Source organism: Thalassophryne amazonica, chromosome 23, assembly GCF_902500255.1.
Source record: "Thalassophryne amazonica chromosome 23, fThaAma1.1, whole genome shotgun sequence".
Lineage (NCBI taxonomy): Eukaryota > Metazoa > Chordata > Actinopteri > Batrachoidiformes > Batrachoididae > Thalassophryne > Thalassophryne amazonica.
In genome coordinates, this window is record NC_047125.1 from 6,818,392 (window position 1) to 6,841,017 (window position 22,626).

A 22,626-nucleotide genomic window follows, 5' to 3' on the forward strand; every position below is an offset into this window, starting at 1 on the left:
TATTGCACTGAAGTCACTGATTGAGAAAAGAAATTTCGTTTTCTAGTGTATACAATTGCACAGTGAAAATAACAACAAAATCTTTGAACCTTAGTCATGGGTCACACATCACGGATGAGAACTGATCCCTGGCTTAATGCTATTGTAATTGTAATAATACTGGAGGGCGGATGAGAACTAATCAAGTTACTGAGAACTTGTCCATGGCTTAATGCATTGCTATTGTAATAATACTTCTAAAGTAATAAACTTGCAATTTACAGACTCATGCAGTGTTCACAGTGTTCCTTCGTGTTGGGGGACATTACATTGGGAAGTTTTATGCCAGATACCCTTCCTGACACAACTCCAGTCTCACCTGGAGAAACACACACAGGGAGATTCCCAATAGAGGATCCTCGTTTCCTGCATTTGAGATGTTGTTCTTGGGTCAATACCCAAAGCTCCATAGGTGACGATAGGAGCAACATAAATCTAGTAGTAAATCTAAAGCTTAGGGTTCTTACTAGACCCTGACCGATATATCAGCTGGCCGATATTATCGGCCGATATAAGCTCTTTTCAAAGTACTCACTATCGGCCGAAATTCTGCCGATAGAACGCCGATAATTTCTCATAAACAGAACAGTTACTGAAATAATGTTTGTGTCGGCAATGTAAAACATCCTTGCACTGTTTGCCCAGTAGGTGGAGCTCTGACTCCATTCAACTGAGAGCTGCTTACACCCCTGCTTAAATGTGTTCATCACCGGCCCCTGTAGTTCGTTGTCACACTGCACTGACCGGCTGACAAAATCATACAAGTAAGTTTATAGGGATGTTGTTTGTAATAACGTTGCAATTACATTCACCCCACATTTCTCCCGTTTCAGTTCAACTCAGTTTGATTAACTCAGTTTATGTAGTAATGTGTCAAATGTGCTTCATTGCGTCGGTCACACTTTTTATTAAGCCCACGTTGTGTAGACCTTATTTCTAGCATGAAAAACTTTCATTTACTGCTAAAAGGTTGAAACATTCAGATTTACTGATCGTCCAGAAGGGTTCTGGGAATTACTGCCGTTCGCCATTAGCCCTCTGGGGCCGACGCCGTCACCAAGCTTTCCTAAATTGTAAATAACTTTTTAATGATATGAGATAGAAACATACTTTTTTTGCTGAAAAGTTAACTCCGCGGACTTTCATTCCAACGTCGGCCATCTTGGTACTCATAGAAGATGTCTGATCACGAGTGCAATGTGAGTGTCCAATTTGCAATTGGTTCTCCGTCACATGGTTTTTCAAAATCCAAGCAGATTTACCTCAGTTTTACCTCACGTGATATGGCAAAGATCATTTTCAGGAGTGATATCTTACTAGTTGGCCCGTTTGAATAGCCCCTAACTGCTCCAACTGCATTTTTACATTTTTTGAACTTAAAAATTTTTCTCTGTTATAAAGCTAATCAATATGAGGACAAAGCTTCAGCTTTTAGCTCATACCTTTTTTGTTAAGGGTCCAAAAAAGAACATTTTATTCATTTAATAAAATAATAATATCAGCTGATTTATCGGCTATGGGCAAATCAGCCGATTTATCGATTATCTGTATTTTTTTCATCCAAATATCGTTATTGGCATCGGCCTCAAAAAATCCATATCGGTTGGGCTCTAGTTCTGAATGAGCCCTTTCTTCACCGCAATGGTCCACTGGTCCAGCACAGCGTCTGCAGGACATAAGACGCAGCCCTAATTTTTCCATTTTAACCCCACGTGTCAACAAGTTCCTAAGATACTTGATTCCTCTACTGTGGTACAATATACTCTCCCCTGACCCCGAGCGGACAATCCATCCTTTTCTGAGCAGAACTCATAGTCTCAGATTTACTGTCATGTTCTGCCCCTTATCTGGCTTATGTTGTTTCCCTGTCTGTGTCTGCTTTCCTGCTATTTGACTACTGTTTTGCCCTGGTCTTGATTTCCTGTTAATTATACTTTAGTCACTGGTTGAATTATCTGTTTGTTATGCTTTAGCCACGTGTTGAGTTACGTTGTAGTTTTCTGGTCCAGCTTTAATTTTCTTGTTGATCTCTTTCAGTTTTACCTTGTTTTCTTGGGTTGTGTCTTGGTTTCCTTTCACGTGGGAGGATTATTTTGTTGTGGTTTTTGCATTTTCTTTGTATGTGTTTGGGTTTATTTTTATTTAGGTTCCGTCTGCCTTGTGTTTATCTGACTGCAAGCTTTTGTCTTGTGTTTGGGGTTTGGTCTGGATCCCTTCTGTTTGCCACACCTCCTTCCTGATTGCTCTCACACCTGTGTCTCATTTCCCTAAATCAACCACCTGTATTATTTAAGCCCTTTGTGTTTCTCTAGTCTTTGCGAGTTCAGTTGTGCTTTTTCGCCTCATTCCAGCCCTTGTTTCTCGCCACTGTTTAGTCATTGTTCTTTTGCCTTGCTGTGTATGACCCCACTTAGCTTTTGAAACTTGCTTGTTTTTGTACTACGTCCCTGTCTCACAGCTGCCTGTTACCGCCGCCTGGCTGACTGTCAAACTGTGTACTGAACCTCTGGCAAGCAGCTTTCCTGGGAGGATGGACCCCTAACTCCTCTATAAAGGGAACACACTCTCCAGTCCCTTTTTCCTCTGCAGTTCACATAAAAGAATGACAGTTTTATCCTATCTTTTGCAAACACATCTGGTTTCATCTTAAAATTACTTTAAAGTGGGGACAAATGTAAAAAAAAGAACAGTAACTAGCTTTACACATTTGCATTCACTGTACGCAGTCACAGAGTAATAGGGAACAGAGTTGTGAGCTTTCACCTCTTAATAACTGGAAAAATTCCACGTCAATACAGCTTTTTGATTTGATGCAAGCAGAGTGAAGCCAATCTTATAGTAGAGGACAATTCTGCCATTCATGTGTAGTCTCAGAAATGCTGGACTACGCACTTTTGAGTACTCATCTACTGCTTGTTAAGCAAAGACAGTACAGTATTAGTGGCAATAATTTACAATGTTCATGGAGGAAACACAATGTATAGCATTCAATGCAAAACTGCCATTTTAGCAGTGAGGTGGCCCAGCTTGGAAATACCCCAAGGACAGGACCTGAGGGGACAACAGTCAGAAAGAGAACAAGAAGCGTGTCATAATACAAAAAAGAATGTTGATGAGGCCAAATTGGAGGCTTAGAAGTAGTTTTATGAGGCTCTAGAGGTAAAGCGAAGGCAAGAAAAAAAAAAACACTCTGGTCAACAGGCTCCACCAAAGGACAAAACCGGACAAGAATCACAAACATCAGTGTGGAAGACCAGAAAAAGCAATGGGAAAATGAAAAATAGAGAGACAGAGAGGATCAGAATGAAAATCAGGAGGGCGAGGCAAACAGAAACAAGATGACAAGGCGTATATCCTAGAAGTGGGGGAGTTCAAGTATTGATGAACAATGAACCAACAGAAAGCCAGTGGTGTCAAAAGTACACACATTTGTTACTTAAGTAGAAGTACAGATACTGCAGTTTAAAAACACTCTGGTAAAAATTGAAGTATCAACTTGACCTCTTTACTCAAGTAAAAGTGAAAAAGTATGTGCTCCAAAACCTACTTAAAGTATAAAAGTATAAAGTAACCTTAAAAAAAAAAAGGTAGATGCCACTATATGAATTGAAAGCTTAATTTAAAAACTGATTCGTTCTACATGTGGCCCAAGACCCAAAACCCAAAATTACCCCCCAACACCACCTGCACGAAAATGTTTCAATTCTAGAAGCTCTGAAATGCAATCTGGGACTATTCCAGACAATAAACTGCAGTGAGTGCAGCATCCATTTAGTGAGAAAAAAAAACACAACTTTCCTTATTCAAATTCATTCCAGTAGTATTCTGCTCTTACTAGGATGCAGCAGTTTTCTAGTTTGGTAGAAAGTTCTGGAGTAAATCACTGAAGAAATTAACACATTGACAATATGGTTTGACCGAAACAAACTGTCATTAAACTTAAATAAAACAGGGATGAAATGGAGGTGTGAGAGTCACTAGGTGTTCACTTATTTATTTCTGTATGTATGTATGTTCATTGTTAGTTGCTTTTATATTTTATTTTCTGTTGTGTTTCTATTCAGGTTCTTTTTGTCTCTTTCTCTGAAATTGTATATAATAATTATCATTAGATTATTAATATATAAACAAAAATAAATTTAAGAAATATTACAATTTGAAAACAAATGCACCCGAACGTGAAGACAGCTGGAACTGCTTCATGCTAACTTTTAACATTGAAAATGCCATAGACATGCTAACGCGTTAGCGTCGCTCCCGTTTTAAGTTATAAAATACATCTATCAACTGTTTCAGAAGACCATAACAGGTCCGTTTAACATAGAAAAAGTAAATAATACTCACAGAAGTATGCTCTTTAGCGGGGGAAAATTAAGCAAAAGAAAGAAAGAATAAACAAAACAATAGGTTGAAGCATTGCTTCAATCTGTGAACCACTGCTTCGATTGGTTCAAAATCCATTCCTTTATCTTCATTGATCCATGTTTCTGATATAGCAATTATGTTAAATTTTTTTTTAAATTGACTTAAATATTCTTTAATGTTGTTAAAGTTTACATACAGACTTCTGCTGTTGAAATGGATTATTGATAATTTGTTATCCGTTTTAATGATCCGATTAAACTGTTCATCTGTATAATAGCAACAACTGTCATTAATATTTGAGAAGAAATTATTGTCCGGGTCTATATCGTGCTCCAAGTCCAGTACATTGTGGTCTGTGTATTTAAATGTTCTCAGTTCTAGTTTTCCATGATCAGCAATCCTTTGAGTTATATCCTTCTTGTCTCCAGATGTAGATGATGTAGTAGATGAATAGGTTCCTCTGGTCTGTGTCATGGTGTTGTGATGTGTTTGTGTCCTCATACCTTATTGGTTGTATTTGTCCAGTTCCTTGCTGTTCCTGATTACCATAACCTTCGCTTGTTCTGGTGTTCCGTTCAGTTTGATGAATGTTTTGCAGTTGGATGTCCATGTCTGTTGAATTTTTCCCTGCTTTTTTAAGAAACGAGCTTTCCTGGCGATGTCTGCGTTTCTTTTGGTCAGATGTTCATTGATGAATACGTTTGTTCCTTTGAGTTTCCGTCCCTGTTTTAACAATGCCATTTTGTGTTTTCTGTTGACAAACCTCATTATAACTGCTCGCTTGTCTCCATCCTCTCTCCTGGGCAGGGGGTGGCACGCTTCAATGTTATTACAGTCCATTTGAATACCTTTAGATTGCAGGAAGTCAGCCACCTGTTGTTCCACTGAGCTGGCCTCCTGCTCACTGGCCTCCCCTCCGCTGTCATCTGACACCGCCCGTGCGTAGGATCGAGGTTTAATATGAATTCCTGTAATAATAACGTCGTTCATCCTTGTGTACTGTTCCAACTCTGCAACACGGTTCTCCAGGTACACCAGACGCCGGTCTTTCTCGGCATTCTGGATCCGGAGAGCCTTCACTTCTTCCACCAGCTCCATAATGGATTTCTGCTGCATTTTAACAACAGAGATGTCCTCAGACAAAAAGTCCAGGGACTTCTTGATATCATCTCCCTCCTCCGCCGTCAGTGCCTTCTTCGGACCCATGGTCAGATAACTCCGCGCTGGCACCTCGGTAAAGCCGCGCCGGTGGATGTGCGCTGACGCCTCAGCGCACATCCACCGGCGCTGAAGCCAAGAGTAATGAGGCTGTTTGTTTTAAAAATGTAAGGAATAGAAAGTACAGATACTTGTGTGAAAATGTAATAAGTAGAAGTCAGAAGTAGGCAGAAAAATAAGTAATGGAGTAAAGTATAGATACCTAAAAAGTGTACTTAAGTACAGTAACGAAGTATTTGTACTTCGTTACTTGACACCTCTGCAGAAAGCACAACTTCACTCCAAGGTGGGATGAAGGGTCTGTAGAAGGATGTCAGGATGATGGTACGGTTAAAACAAATAAATAAAGCAGGAGGTACAGTTGGAGGTGGAGGGCTGAGGTTGGACTGACAAAGAAAGTAAAGCTGTGAAATAAGGACATTTACCATCTATCTGCTGCAACCAGGACCTCAAAGACTGAAACTGGCACAAATCAAAAGTCAGTATCCTTTACCCAGGAAGACGATATTCCCATTTGTTTTACCGAGGAAGACAACATGAATAAATGGGAACATTGTTTCCCTGGGTATTATTTACCAAGGAAGACAATGTTCCCATTTGTTGATATCTTCTTCCTGGGTAAAACAAATGGGAATATCTTCTTCCTGGGTATCCTTTACCCAGGAAGAAGATATTCCCATTTGTTGATATCTTCTTCCTGGGTAAAGGATACCCAGGAAGAAGATATCATCAAATAGGAAGAGGGAAAGACCTAAGAATGGGTACTTGGACATAACAAAAGAGGACATTTAGGAAGTAGGAGTGACTGAATGCACAGCAATAACCACAGGAATCAGCCAAAAGAGATGAAGATGAAACCAAGATATTTCAAAATGTATTTTCTAAAATGTAAGCTCAGGCCTGAAACCAGCACTGAATTTCATAAAAATCCAAAAGCCTATATCAAGTTTGTATTCTGTTTTCTTTGACTTTGCTTTCATTATTTTGTAACCATACAAATTCCAGTTTAATCTAATTTAATCAAATTCAAGCATGAGGTCTGAAATGGGGAAAAAAGCACACAGGCCCAACTGTCTGCTCTGAAAACAAGCTTTAGCCAGAAGAAAATGAGAATCTTGTGACTGACTGTGGAGTTGCTCGCTCACAGCACTGTCCTCCTGAGGACACTCCTAAAGAGCTCTGCCTGGATGTTTATGTGTTCCATGACCGCTGCAAACACGCTGTGTTCAAGGCTTCACAAACCACTTTTCACTCAAGGATTCACTATTAGAAATTAACAACACAGCTTCTAAGATCTGTATGGTAGCAAAACAACTATGTCACGAAGACCGTCAGCTTTCTTAACCATGAATGCCCCAGAAACTGGAGATCATCTGCTACTCATAACCAATAGTTATCATGTTTCTGGACAACAAAAAAGGCATTTAGTGTTGTTAAATATGACAAAATTGCACTCTGTCTCCTGTCATTTGGCGTCAAAGTCGAGACTTCCAGGTGCGCTGATGGCTTCATACTCCTGCTGCGTTCAAGCCGACTTAGAAATCCCAAGTGGGCAACTTCTGAAAACTGTGTTCACGTGATGAACCTTGAACAATATGGACGCATGCAGTAACATATTCAAGTTTGTTGTGTTTTCAAAGAATACATAAAATATAACGCAATGCCAAAATACCCTCAGCCCTATGAGCACTGCGTTCTTTTAATTTGCAGTTGCTTAATTAATTATTAAGATCCTATTGTCTTATGTACAATTTGTACATGTTCAATAAAGCCCCTCTATCAATCAAAAACAATATTTACATTAACAATGGTGTCTTGCAGGAGGTCTTGCATGTGCGTTTACATGAGCTTTTGACAAGAGCGGACGTTGTGCAAGTCAAGGAATATTTGTTGATCACCCTCTGTGCTTTTGCAGGTACTAATAAGACAAATTTAACTCCATAGGAAGTTAGCGTGCACGCTAACAGTCGCTAAATGTCTTATATGTCACTCCAGAGGTGTTATTAGGTTCCAAAAACAGCGTTTTCACTTTTAGAAGTGTTTATTTCTCTCTAATTTTTACATAATATATGAGAAAGGTGATATTTCTAGCCAAAAATTAAGCGACGTCATCACACTAACGTCCGCTAAATGTTTTGCAAATCCTTCCAGATGTGTCAGGTTACAAAAATAGCATTTTCAGTTTTACAAGTGTTTATTTCTCACTAGCTTTTACATAATATATGACAAAGAGGTTATATTTACACACAAACAATATGGAGTTTGCAGCTACCTCCCAGCCTGTGAGGTAACCACGCTAACTTCCACTCAATGTTTTGTAAATCCTTCCAGAGGTGTTATGAGGTTACAAAATTTGTGTTTTCAGTTTTAGAAGTGTTTATTTCTCGCTAGCTTTTCCATAATATATGAGAAAGGTGTTATTTCTAGCCAAAAATGAAGCGAAATTTGTAGCTAGCGACACCAGGAAATGACGTCATCACTCTAACATCCACTAAATGTCTTATAAATCACTCCAGAGGTGTTATCAGGTTCCAAAAACAGCTTTTCACTTTTAAAAGTTTATTTCTCTCTAGATTGTACATAATATATAACAAAAGTGTTATTTCTAGGCATAAACAAAGTGAAGTTAGCAGCTAGCGACACCAGGAAGTGACGTCACCATGCTAATGTCTGTGAGATCATCACGCTAACGTATGCAAGGTCGTAACATAAAAATAGGAGCAGAATGTGACTTTTTAATCTCTTAAAATACCTCTTACAATAGGTCCAGGTTAGCCATCTTTGAACTTGTCCAAGGTCTGTGTTCCAAGAATGTTCCCTGTGGATTTGAAGACCATGGCAGTAACAGGACTGGACTTATGCTGAGCACAGACAGACAGACGGATGGACGGACAGCTTTTGCAATAGCCCAATGGCCATATTTGATGGCCTCGAGTAGTAACTTATTAATAACCTAAAATACAGTCCCTTTTTGTTGTTTTTTCTGCACATCCTGTAGAACAAACACTACAAAATATTTGTCATACTTTAATCCTCTTAATAACCAATTCTGTTCAAAAATTCCACCCAGATTCTCTAAATCGTTGATAGTACATGGTAACTTCCGGTTCAATCAGCTGGTTCAGAATGCTGCTGCCAGATGTTTTGACACAAAACATATTACACCCACTCTAGCATCTTTACACTGGCTTCCTGTCTCTGTAAGAGCAGATTTTAAGGTTTTGTTATTGACTTATAAAGTTGTTCATGGACTGGTGCCTTCTTATCTGGCCGATTTGGTGAAACCTTACGTGCCGGCCCGGATTTTGCGGTCGCAGGATATGTGATTATTGTGTGTTACCAGGGTGAAGAAGAAGTCAGCAGGTCAAAGAGCTTTTTCATATCATGCACCAGCTCTGTGGAATAGTCTCCCTGCGACCATGAGGCAGTCAGAGTCTGTGGACATTTTTAAGTCAAGACTTAAAACATATTTTTATTCTCTTTTTATCTGTTTTGTTCTTTTATTTGCGTTTAGAACTATGTATTTGAATTTTTTTTTATTTACTCACTTATTTTATATTTTATTTTGAACTGTTCTGTGTGAGGTGCCTTGAGGCAACTTTTGTTGTGATTTGGCGCGTTATAAGGTGAATAAATTAATCATGTTCGAACTTCTTTAAATGGGGTATTCATAGGTCTTTCATCGTGCTCCATAGGGGTAAAAATTTGAAGCCAGTGGAGAGTTTCTTGCGTTTTTTTTGTTTTTTTTGAGAGCAGTTCAAGCACCTTTCTTTCGTTTTCTGACAGGTTGCCAGATCCGCCCTTTATAAGCCAGCCTGTTAGGAGGTAAGACAGATTAAGCCGTTTCCTCCCATTTTTGCACTTTTTTGGGTGATGGGCGATCGTAGAACGGCACCCTGTGGAATAATCCTGGAATAAAGTTGCTTTTTAACAGTTGGCAGAGGGCCAGAGTCCGGCCAGATTGTCTGAGAGACATTGTGAGTCTGAAATAGCACCAGGAGTGACACTCGCATAAACAGAAGACGTCTACTCCACTTCACAGAGTCCTTCACATCAAGCCCACGTCTGCTCAACCATTTATCAGAGGAACGTTTAGCCCTGTGATGGTGCAAAAGGCTTTCTGCAGAACAACTAATCTGCAGAAAGGCCTGAACATGTATCAGCACTAACAAGAACAGAGCACACCCACGTCAGACCCAGCAGCTGTAAACAATCTGTGGGGCGTGTTTTGGGTTTACCATATGAGGGAAGACGTAACGGTGTAAAGGACAGCGTGATCACAAGACATCTGGCTAAACTACGGCTTCTTTTTGTAACCGTGGAGCCAAGCGCTTCAGCGTTCTGCTAAGAGCTTTGCACAGACAGTAGATGTAGTCCATCCACATTTTACACATTCTTTTTAGATCATCTAACTTGCCCCAAGGTTTGAGTTTACTGGTCAACACATGCATTGCTCTCTGCCACAGAATCTTTATATGTGTGTCCAAGTCACAATTCCATAGATTACAGGCACCAGGTTTTAACATCACCAAGTCGATCCAGACAGGGATCAGATTCCTGTGTGTCCTGACAGTGGGGAAGGGGGACAGTCCACTAGTCCTAGGGTAAACTGGTACTAGGGTCCACTGGTCTGAACCTCTTTAAATTATTTGATGGTTTATATTACAACCCCAAACTTGATATTAAAGTTCACCCTAACCCCTAACCCTAACCAGGACTAGTGGACCCTAGGACAAGGACTAGTGGACCCTAGGACTAGTGTACCCTAGGACAAGGACTAGTGGACCCCAGGACTAGTGTACCCTAGGACTAGTGGAACCTAGCAGGGTTCTCAAAAGGATTTTTTCACAGCATGGGGGGGGGGGGGGATTTTCATCACATTTTCAGATAAATATTTCACATGCTGTACCTAATGAAATGCTATTTCAGGTCCTGTGTGTATTGCTGTTGGTGGGTCTTCCATTTTAGTTTCATCAAACCATATGACTCAACACTCAGTGTATGCACTGAGTGTTTCTTTCTCTTTTCGCTCTGTATGCACCACTCTGCATTTAATCATTAGTGATCGATCTCTGCTCCCCTCCACAGCATGTCTTTTTCCTGGTTCTCTCCCTCAGCCCCAACCAGTCCCAGCAGAAGACTGCCCCTCCCTGAGCCTGGTTCTGCTGGAGGTTTCTTCCTGTTAAAAGGGAGTTTTTCCTTCCCACTGTTGCCAAGTGCTTGCTCACAGGGGGTCGTTTTGACCGCTGGGGTTTTTCCGTAATTATTGTATGGCCTTGCCTTACAATATAAAGCGCCTTGGTGCAACTGTTTGTTGTGATTTGGCACTATATAAATAAAATTGATTTGATTTGATCAAACTAAAATGCTAACACTAGCTAAAGTTAGTCTCACATCAAATAAGGAGGGTCCACTAGTCCGAGGACCCACTGGTCAGGACTAGTGGGCCCTAGGACTTGTAGATCCTAGGACTAGTGGGAAGTTCTTGAGTTGGGTAACGTCTTCAGCTGTATCCCCTCAAGATAAAACTTGGTGCCCTTTGCCGTTTTCCCCAATTGGGGTGACCAGCTTTCACACGTGGTCAAGTTTGGAGCACAGCTTTCATGGGTACTGACTCAGCAGAAGTCGCATACACCTTGGGGGAAGCCTGGTATACTGCTCAAAACAAGTCGGGGCTGCTCGAGGTGAGCTCAGTGCAACATGGCATAACTCTAGACAACTCAGCGTACACTTGGGCAAACTTGGCATTGCCAAAGTGCATAGTTTTTCACATCTGTTATGTTCATTTTCTGGTCTCTGGTTGTATTCCTACTTAACTTCTAACTCCCTCAAGGACACTGCCGCTCTTTGGACTGTCTCGCTGCTGCCAAGACCTTAGCTGTTGATCGAGGGTAGCCCTGTTTGCCATTTCCACCCTGATGACATTGCCGTGCAGACTGTTGATCTTGTGCCCAGTGATCTGTTTAGTTCTGATAGCTTTAATAAATCAATTTAGCATTCTCAACGTGTGCTTCTTTGCTCAGGGGTCTGTGACTAAACAATATGCTTTACAGGCCTATGAAAACTGGATGCCAAGTTTTGCAAGGCTTATTATCCCGAGCTACCCAAGTGGAGGCCAAGTTAAGACAAGTTCATTTGGCGTAGGACTAAAGCCAAGTTGTTACTCTGGAAACCCAGCATCAAACTTCAATTATGGCATTCTAAGCTGTCCAAGAATTCTGTTGTTAATACAAAATGACTCCTTGAATGTTCCAGCATTTCAAGACCTAAATACCACCACCACACCATGTATAAAGTCTATGATGACAACACACACAGAGGGAGTGTTGCTTTTTTCTCTGTGCAGGCTGAAGTGCAGCAGATAACAGAATATTTACAAAGGAATCCTGCAAATGGTGATACAAGCACTAAATTCTGTGCAAGTACTCCTTAGACATTGCTGTTTAAAAAAAAACGATTGGCCACTTAAATTTTCAATAGGCCGCCAGGTATGAGTCACTTGAACAGTTACACGGGGTCAAAATTAAAAGATGCTCCAATCATATTGAAAACTACACCACATTATTTGTCTGATTACAAAGATTCCAAAAGGGTATAGTTTGGATTATCTGTGACTGAATGTTCTGGAGTTATGGGGTAAAAACAGCAAGAATGGTGACAAAGGTCAACTTCAGTTTGTACAGGGGTCAAAAGGTAAAGTTGCTCCAAATTTTGGTAAAAAGTGATGCAAAATATTGCATCACTCTTTAAAAAAGGAATAGTCTGCACCATCTATCATGCTTAGTTATCATGTTACGGGGTAACATATGTCACATGTCATAGAATCCAATGGACGCTGACCTTGTTTGACCTTTACCCTGCAAACCAAGCTCTCAGCACAGTCAAAACTATTCCATTGATTAATCCTATTAACTCAACCAATAATTTGCACCACCCTTGACCAGAATTGAAGCAACTTTAACTTTTGACCCCTGTACAAATTGAAGTTGTCACCATTCTTGCTGTTTTTACCCCATAACTCATTAACACATTAAGTTAAGGAACCAAACTGTAACATTAAGGGCAGCTGGATGTTGTGACACTTAAGCTTTGTCACAGCTGTTGACTGCGGCGGTTTTTCTTCAATACTAAAAACACTAATTTTGCAACGACGGTAGACCACAAACTGGTGTCGCCTCACAGGAAATCGGGTTTATGACTGCAGAACACACACTCAGAGGGCTTCAACTGCAGCAGTTTGTGCACAACTCCAGTCAAAATTTATCTCCGGCTCTTCTACCACCACTCAAGAAATCACATTCCAGTCTTTTAGTCTTTTATTTTAATCTTACAAGTAACAACAGCAGGCTGAACAGCATCACCTTAAGGAGAAGATGCCCCCCATACATCAAAGACTCTGCTGTGGAGATTGTGCGGCAATGAAAATTCCTGACAACCTGACCTGGAAACTGCACATATCCTCTCTGGTTAAAAAGGCCAACCAGCATTTGCACTTTCTTTGCAGGTTAAAGAGTGCTTGCCTGAGCCCGACTGTCTTCACCTCCTTCTATAGAGGAACTATAGAGAGTGTACTAACCGGTAGCATCTCCCTGTGGCATGAAAGTAGCAACCTTGCAGACAGGATGCCACTGGGGATGTTCATGAGGGCAGCAGAGAAGCATATTCGGGCCAGGCTGCCAACCATTGGTGAACTGGCAGAACAGCACTGCTTGTCCAGGGCAAGAAGGATAATCAGAAACACTTCACATCCCTTTAACAATCTGTTTTCCCTCTGCCCTCAGGTAGACGTACCGGAGCCTGAGGTGCAAAACATGCAGATTCAGGGACAGCTTTTACCCAACTGCCATACAGCTAAATACAAATCGATAAAAAGAACTGTGCAATATAGAACGCAGGACATAGAATACACTGTAGCCTTTAGTAGCAACTTTATCCTTGTAACATCTTCATATATGCAAAATCACGTGTCCTTTATTATTTATTGTAAGCTGCGTATACACAGATACAGAGACAGATATCAATATGCTTTTTTACCCAGTGTAAATGACAATAAAAACAAGTCTCTCTAACATTTAATATCCATTGACCACAGATATTCATAAATGTGAAGTCTAGTCCAAGTCTATTTGACATTTTTAAAGATGTAGTCCCCTTCTTCCTTTCTTTTTTAAACAATCATTATAAGGATTTTCTTCTGCAACACTATAATTGTATTCCTTACGCTGCATTCACATGTTGGTGGGAGAAAAACTGTAAGAAAGGACTACATGCACAAAGGCTTGTGAGAGATACTTCCAATATCAAATAATACTGCTTGTCTGGCCAAGTTCTTGTTAACGGTGTTTATGGTATTTCAGCATGAGGATACGCAGGAAACTATTTAAGGGTGTGAAAGAGTGTAGGCAGAAGCTAAAGCTTATAAATACCCACCCCTTTTACCATTAAAAAATTATAAATAGGCATCTATATATATACACAGTGAGAAAAATAAGTATTTGAACACCCTGCACTTTTGCAAGTTCTCCCACTTAGAAATCATGGAAGGGTCTGAAATTTTCATCTTAGGTGCATGTCCACTGTGAGAGACATAATCTAAAAAAAAAAAAATCCGGAAATCACAATGTATGATTTTTTTAATAATTTATTTGTATGTTACTGCTGCAAATAAGTATTTGAACACCTGCCAACCAGCAAGAATTGTGGTTCTCACAGACCTGTTAATTTTTCTTTAAGAAGCCCTCTTATTCTGCACTCTTTACCTGTATTAATTGCACCTGTTTTAACTTGTTACCTGTATAAAAGACACCTGTTCACACAATCAATCACACTCCAACCTGTCCACCATAGCCAAGACCAAAGAGCTGTCTAAGGACACCAGGGACAAAACTGTAGACCTGCACAAGGCTGGGATGGACTACAGGACAGCAGGCAAGCAGCTTGGTAGAAGACAACACCTGTTACGATTATTTATTAGAAAGTGGAAGAAACACAAGATGACTGTCAATCTCCCTCGGTCTGGGATTCCATGCAAGATCTCACTTTGTGGGGTAAGGATGATTCTGAGAAAGCTCAGAACTACACAGGAGGACCTGGTCAATGACCTGAAGAGAGCTGGGACCACAGTCACAAAGATCACATTAGTAACAGATGATGCTGTCATGGTTTATAATCCTGCAGGGCAGTAAGGTCCCCCTGCTCAAGCCAGCACATGTCCAGGCCCGTTTGAAGTTCACCAGTGACTATCTGGATGATCCAGAGGAGGTATGGGAGAAGGTCATGTGGTCAGATGTGACCAGAATAGAGCTTTTTGGAATCAACTCCACTTACCATGTTTAGAGGATGAGAACAACCCCAAGAAAACCATCCCAACTGTGAAGCATGGGGGTGGAAACATCATACTCTGGGGGTGCTCTTCTGCAAAGGGGACAGGACGACTGCACCGTATTGAAGGGAGGATGGATGGGGTCATGTATTGTGAGATTTTGGCAAACAACCTCCTTCCCTCAGTAAGAGCATTGAAGATGGGTCATGGCTGGGTCTTCCAGCATGACAGTGACCCCAAACACACAGCCAGGGCAACTAAGGAGGGGCTCCGTAAGAAGCATTTCAAGGTCCTGGAGTGGCCTGGCCAGTCTCCAGACCTGAACTCAATAGAAAATCTTTGGAGGGAGCTGAAACTCCAAACCTGAAAGATATAGAGAAGATCTGTATGGAGGAGTGGACCAAAATCCCTGTTGCAGTGTGTGAAAACCTGGTGAAAAACTACAGGAAACGTTTGACCTCTGGAATTGACAGGACTGAGCGGAGGCGAGGCACAGACAGAGGCTGGACACAAATGCAGGCTCACAACAGGACGTATGAGTAAAAGGATGGTTTAATTCAGGCCTGGGTTCAGTAACAGGAAGGCAATCCGTGCAGCAAAAGTACCAGGCAGGGACAAGACAGAGGACGTGGTCAAAAACAAGCAGGGTCAGTACACGAGCAAACAGAGTTGTCAGAGCTGAGTCAAAAAAACGGCTTGGCAAAACAGGACTGAGACAAAGTGCTGGTAAGTGAATGAATCAACAAAGGAGCAGGGAGGAAGTGAACTGAAGCAGTTTAAATAAGAAAAAGTGGTAATAAGATAATGAGGTGCACGTGGAGGAGGAAGGGCCTGGAAAGGGGCGTGGTCAGGTGACAACTAAGAGGCAAAAGAGATGCAGAAAGGCAGTGACAAATGGGCAAGTAAATGACAGATGAATGGGGCGTGGCCAACAGTGATGACAAAGTGCAGGTGCAGGACATGAGAGTGCAGTGATCAGAAAGAGACTGTGATAACTATGAAACTGGACATGACAACTTAGAGACCTGAGAGAAGTGCAGACAAAGAGAATGACACGCAGGTGCAAGTGAGCAGTGAAGAGATTACAGACATGACAACTAAAGACAAATCTAAACTTGAACAGGACTGAAAAGCAAACCAGAACATGATAAACAGAATCATGGGAAATAACACACTATGACAAAACTAAGTGGAACAGACAGACAAAACTATAAGAGAAACAGAAACTGATAACAAAACCTGACATCACAGTACTACATATTACAGAAATGAGAACAGCAAAAAATAGGCAAACAGTAACTAAATGATAAACCATGAAAACATAGACTGATAGAACAAAACTAGATCGGAACTGAAACATGGCCAAGGTCAAAGAGCACAAAGAAAGAAGGTAACAAAGCAAAAATAGAACATAGAATAAAAACACGATGAAAGTAACAATTAATAAAACAAGGCTGGGGCAGAAGGAGCAGAACCAAATAAAATAAATAAATAAAATAAATAAATTCAATGTTTAGCCAGTCACCATTCAGTTTCTGCATTTATGCCAGGGGGCTAGAAACAGCCAACATCTGTCTGTACAGACTGAGTGAAGAGCTTCCATACCTGAAAAACAGTTATGTTATTTTAAATAAACTCCCTGTATTTTCCATGGGGTTCCCCCAAAATAAATACTTTGCTTGCCTAATATTTGCTTTAAGTTTGTATTACGCTGTGACCTGATACCAGATAAGCGGCTGAAGATGAGCGAGTGAGCAAGTTTGCAATATACCACAGATTTAAAGGTATTTCATAAGAATTAGATTTCAGCACTTAGTAAATCTTGTTAATTTGATGGAAAAAATTATTACTCATAAAAACACAGCTGTAGGACCAAACTTCAAAAACTATCTTATTCATCCATGCAGCAAGAAAGTGGTCAACTGCAGTCTGCCATCCCTACAGGACCCTGTACACCTACAGCGCCTTGGGGTGAGCAAGGAAGATAGCGGTCAATAAATAGCCCCATTTACCCTGCCCCCCCACTCCTACAAAGTATAGATTGATCATCCCTGCATTGAAAGGTTCTGTACATCTGCATGCCTTTGCACAGTCCCATTCCACTATGTTATATTTATTTGACAGTGAACATAGTTTTGCCTATTTGTCTACTCAACTCCTTTATAATTCTTACAGAAGTATTTTTTTTCCTTTTCTATTTATTATTGTTTACACACCAATGACACCAGATCAAATTCCTTGTATATGTGAACTTACTTGACAATAATTTCGATTCTGATTCTATTCTATGAAGAAGACAGTTTTTTGTGTGTCATAAAGAAAAAAGTAAAAACTCAACAGCGTGAGTAATTCTTGAAAGCACTGTAGAGAATATGACTTCCTCAAGTACACAAATGTACTCCAGTGTGGTCTGTCTTCAACAGGAAGCTACAAGCGTCTGTTGTGAATATTAATTATACTCCTTCTCGAAATATGGCAGCTTTATTTTGAACCCAGTCCAGTTTAAAGTCCTCTTTTGTCTGTATAACTGTTTGCCTGAAAAGCAAAAGACCAATAATCAGCTGTTTACACTGTATGACAGGAAAGAAACCACAATTAATTCAACATTCAATGGCAACAATAGTTCCCATACCACGAAATGTTGTGGATCATCATCAAACTCTCGCTGATGAGACATCATCTGAGGTCAGAATTAAATCAGTTACACACAAGGCCCTCAGAGGTGCACTTTAAAATTGTGTTCTGCGTGTGAACAATACCATAAAATTAGTATTCAAGGGTAACAATACCCCTTAAAAATCTCCCGAGTGCATAACTATGCCAATATCTTTGTCGGAGAATGAAGGTCCAAGTCTTTAAGGTCCTAGTTACACTTTAAAATTGTTGTGTGCACATGAACAATACCTTAAAATCAGTATTCAAGGGTGGCAATACCCCTTAAAAATCTCCCGAGTGCATAACTATGCCAACACCTTTGTAGGAGAATGAAGGTCCAAGTCTTTATGGTCCTAGTTACACTTTAAAAATGTGTTCTGTGCGTGAACAATATCCTAAAATCAGTATTCAAGGGTGACAACACCCCTTAAAAATCTCCCGAGTGTATAACCATGCCATTACCTTTGTAGGAGAATGAAGGTCCAAGTCTTTAAGGTCCTACTTACACTTTAAAATTGTTGTCTGCACATGAACAATACCTTAAAATCAGTATTCAAGGGTGACAATACCCCTTAAAAATATGCAGTGTATAACTATGCCAAGTCTTTAAGATCCAAGTCTGCTATAGACTTAGACTGCTGGGGGGTTCCCATGATGCACTGAGTGTTTCTTTCTCTTTTTGCTCTGTATGCACCACTCTGCATTTAATCATTAGTGATTGACCTCTGCAGTCTTCCATAGCATGTCTTTTTCTTGATTCTCTCCCCTCAGCCCCAACCAGTCCCAGCAGAAGACTGCCCCTCCCTGAGCCTGGTTCTGCTGGAGGTTTCTTCCTGTTAAAATGGAGTTTTTCCTTCCCACTGTCGCCAAGTGCTTGCTCACAGGAGGTCGCTTTGACCGTTAGGGTTTTTCTGTAATTATTGTATGGCTTTTGCCTTACAATATAAAGCGCCTTGGGGCAACTGTTTGTTGTGATTTAGCGCTATATAAATAAAATTGATTTGATTTGATTTAAGGTCCTAGTGCGCTATCTTATTGTGTGGTTGCGAGACCTGGATGTTACCCACTGACCTAAGGATGGATTTAGTACTAGATCTCTTCAGAGGATCCTTGCATACCACTGGAATGACTTTGTTTCAAACAAACAGATACTTCCAGAGGTTAATAGGAGGACTACCACTTGTATTATGAGGGAATATGAGCTACACCATTTTGGCCTTACAGTGGTTTTCAGTGCTGAAGACCCCAGGAACTGAAAAAGGTAAGAAGATATCCGGGTTTCAACTGGCTGTTGTAGACCTCATCTATAATTTTTATTCTCAATGCTAATCATACGGTGGTCATTATCACAGACGCTTCATTTGCTCCAGACAGTACACGACATGGTGTTTAGCTGTTCAATTACAACTTCAGTTCTGCTCATGGGTTCTGAACAATGTGCCACGGCCTGTCTATGTGACTACGTCATGCTTCTGCACAGCAGAGTGAAAGGTCAAACATGTGGCTTCGCTTTAGAAAAGAACAACAACAGTGATGAGGCAAAGTGCACGTGGGAAGCTAAGCTAATTAGCTTCACGTTAGGGTTCACATCAACCATCAAATCTGACCACACACTTAAACCTGCATTCAATAGCTCTGAATTGGTCACAAGCCAGTATCATATCCTTAGATACTGTCGTAAAGTCAGACAAAATAAAGACTTTTTTTGCAAATCAACGAAGGCTGACCAAAGACAAAACTACTAGAGTGGCGTTAGCTACGTCAACATGAAGCCTCATAGTGTTGAACCCTTCTGAAGCGAAGCCTCGATACTTCACCGAGCCTTCCAGCCAAATGTTTCACCAAAAGCTTCATTACTTGGAACCTGATTTAACAGCTCATTTGAGACTATTGACACCTACTGGACAAATAATGTATAGCATCCGTACCAGGATATTCCGAGCTGTGTATATGTAACAAAAAAAACAAAAAAACAAAACAAAACAGCTAGTTAGGCACCTAAATAGATTAACTCCAATTCAACTACCAGTTCATTTAATTAACTAGTCTATAGTGACCTTTGCTATTTAAATTTTTCATTTTTATTGTATAGAGTTAAAAATACTAGCAAATACTAAATATAGGGGTGTAACAATACACTAGCTCCATGATTCAATACATCTATCATGATTCTATATATAATTACATCACTGTTGTCATTAATTATGGAGAAATTAATCTGTGGTGAATGTTTTAACTTTAAAGAAATAAATTCTTCTGGAGTAAAAATTGTAGTCTTTGATGTTATCCAATTCCTAGTTGTATGTACGGTGGCATCTGAAATCTTACAGATGCTGTACCGGACCGCTGTAGTGAAGAAGGAGCTGAGCTAGAAGACAAGGCTGCTGGACAAGTTGAGAAGCTCGACTATCCGCGAGGGACTCAGAGTAGAGCCACTGCTTCTTCACATCAAAAGAAGCCAGTTGAGGTGGTTCTGGTACCTGGTGAGGATGTCCCCTAGTAGTCTCCCTAGGGAGGTCTTACAGGCACATCCAACTGGGAGGAGGCCCCATGGAAGGCCACACACTGGAGGGATTATATTTCCTAGCTGGCTTGGGAATGCCTTGGGATCCCCTGGGAAGAGTTACAGGGCTTGGCCAAGGATAGGGAAGTGTGGGACGATGTATATATATATACACACATTCAACAAAAATATAAATGCAACACAACACAACAGTCTAAAGCACACCTGTGCACTAATCATGGTGTCTAATCAGCATCTTGATATGGCACACCTGTGAGGTGGGATGGATTATCTCAGCAAAGGAGAAGTGCTCACTATCACAGATTTAGACTGGTTTGTGAACAATATTTGAGGGAAATGGTGATATTGTGATTGTGGAAAAAGTTTTAGATCTTTGAGTTCATCTCATACAAAATGGGAGCAAAACCAAAAGTGTTGCGTTTATATTTTTGTTGAGTATATATATATAAACACTTTTATTGTTATTTATGAAGATCTTATTGCCTTATTTACATGTTCAATAAAGCCCCTCTATCTATCACTCAATCATAAACAATACTTATGTTTATGAGTTTTTGACAACAGCACTTGTTAGCTTTGAGTTAGCTGAAGTTAGCGTGCCTGCCGACATCCACAAAATGTCTTATAAATCACTTCAGTGGTGTTATCAGGTTATAAAAACAGCATTTTCAGTTGTATAAGTGTTTATTTCTCGATAGCTTTTACATAATATATGACAAAGATATTATATTTCCACACAAACAAAATGGAGTTTGCAGCTAGCTACCAGCCTGTGATGTCACCATGCTAATGTCCGCTAAATGTCTTGTAAATCACTTCAGAGGTGTTATTAGGTTCCAAAAACAGCATTTTCAGTTTTAGAAGTGTTTATTTCTTGCATGCTTTTACATAATGTATGACAAAGACATTACATTTCCACACAAACAAAACAGAGTTTGCAGCTAGCTACCAGCCTGTGATGTCACCATGCTAATGTCCGCTAAATGTCTTGTAAATCACTTCAGAAGTGTTATTAGGTTCCATAAACCGGTTTCAGTTTTACAAGTGTTTATTTCTCGCTAGCTTTTGCAGAATATATGAAAAACATGTTATATAAACACAAATGAAGGTAGCGTTTTTAGAGAAAACTGCCACTGACGTCACTGTGCCGTTCGATTCTGATTGGCTGTCACCTCCTCCACTCAAAACCAAAAACGCAACAGACCGAAAGAGAATGCGACATTTTAACCTCTTAAAATAGGTCAAAAGTAGTCATCTTTGAACTTGTCCAAGGTCTGTGTCCCAAGAATGCTCCCTGTGAATTTGAAGAATCTGGCAGTAATAGAATTGGACTTATGCCAAGTACAGACAGACAGATGGACACATACCTAATGGCCATATATGATTGCCTCGGCTAAAAACTGCGCGACTGTATAGGAAGGAGACTACTGAGGGAAGCCATCAAGATACCCGTGAAGGGGATAAGGGATTCTGAGGCTGTGAGTGGAGAAAATAGGGACAGTGCAGCGTTTGACTGATGTACCATCAACTGTACAGCATCACCGAGGACTGGAACAGAGAACGATTTTACTACAAGAAAATCGGTCAAAGGCTCCAGTCCTCCACAAAGTGGTAAGTGGTGATGGACGCAACAAACAAAAAGTTGCGCTACCCCAATTTTTCTACTTGCAGCCACATAAATAGGATAATTCCTTTAAAGGTTGTTGGGTGTCTTGGTGGCTTCCCTCACTCCTTCTTGCACAGTCAGTCACTATCAGAACTCCGTCCTCCAGTCAGATTTAGGATACAATACTGTTTATATTTATGTGCCAAATCAACATGCAGATCCACCTTGGATTTGCTGTGGCGACCCCGAGTGCAAACAAGGGAGCAGCCGAAGGGACTTACTTACTTTACTGTTTATATTTATGAATGCAAATTAAGTACTAGAAAATGCTCAGGTTATCCATCATGGAGGGTCCATGAACTTCATAAATGCTTCATGTGATTTTATTTCAACTCCTTTGAGGCACACTTACAAAGACTGTGGAACTGACTGTCCAAATACTTATGGTCTTGAACGTACCGGTTGAACCTTCATGGCTGCCTGTATTTTTCCCTGTGGGACTGAACACACAGTGATAGGATTGAAGAGCTGAAGCCTCCCAAACCCCAAACGTGTTGGTACTGGTTTGTGTGTGTAATGCGTCAGGTCGTGTACATAAACAGAGTGACAGGTTGGCGTGCCAGGGCCGGCGTGTTGGAGAGGCTCCCTGACTGCCGCGTAACAACAATGGAATTAAAGGAAGTCTGACGTGCCAAGATAAAAGCAGTCGTCTCACCAGCACATCAAAAACTCATAACATTACAATCAGGTCCATAACTATGTGGACAGGGACACCAGTCTGTGCACGAAGACAACTTGTGAGGGAAGCCACCAAGACATCTAGGCTAGGGCGTAATTTTGGGTAGGGACGCTAGGGTCACGTCCCTATCAATATTCAGCCCCCTACTGTGTAATCAT

General features: G+C 40.6%; 1 protein-coding gene across 7 annotated transcripts in view; it reads right to left on the reverse strand.

Annotated features, from left to right (window-relative positions):
• ehbp1l1a (EH domain binding protein 1-like 1a) overlaps nt 1-22,626 on the reverse strand; it is a 99,421-nt gene that overhangs the window by 72,107 nt on the left and 4,688 nt on the right. The window lies entirely within an intron of this gene.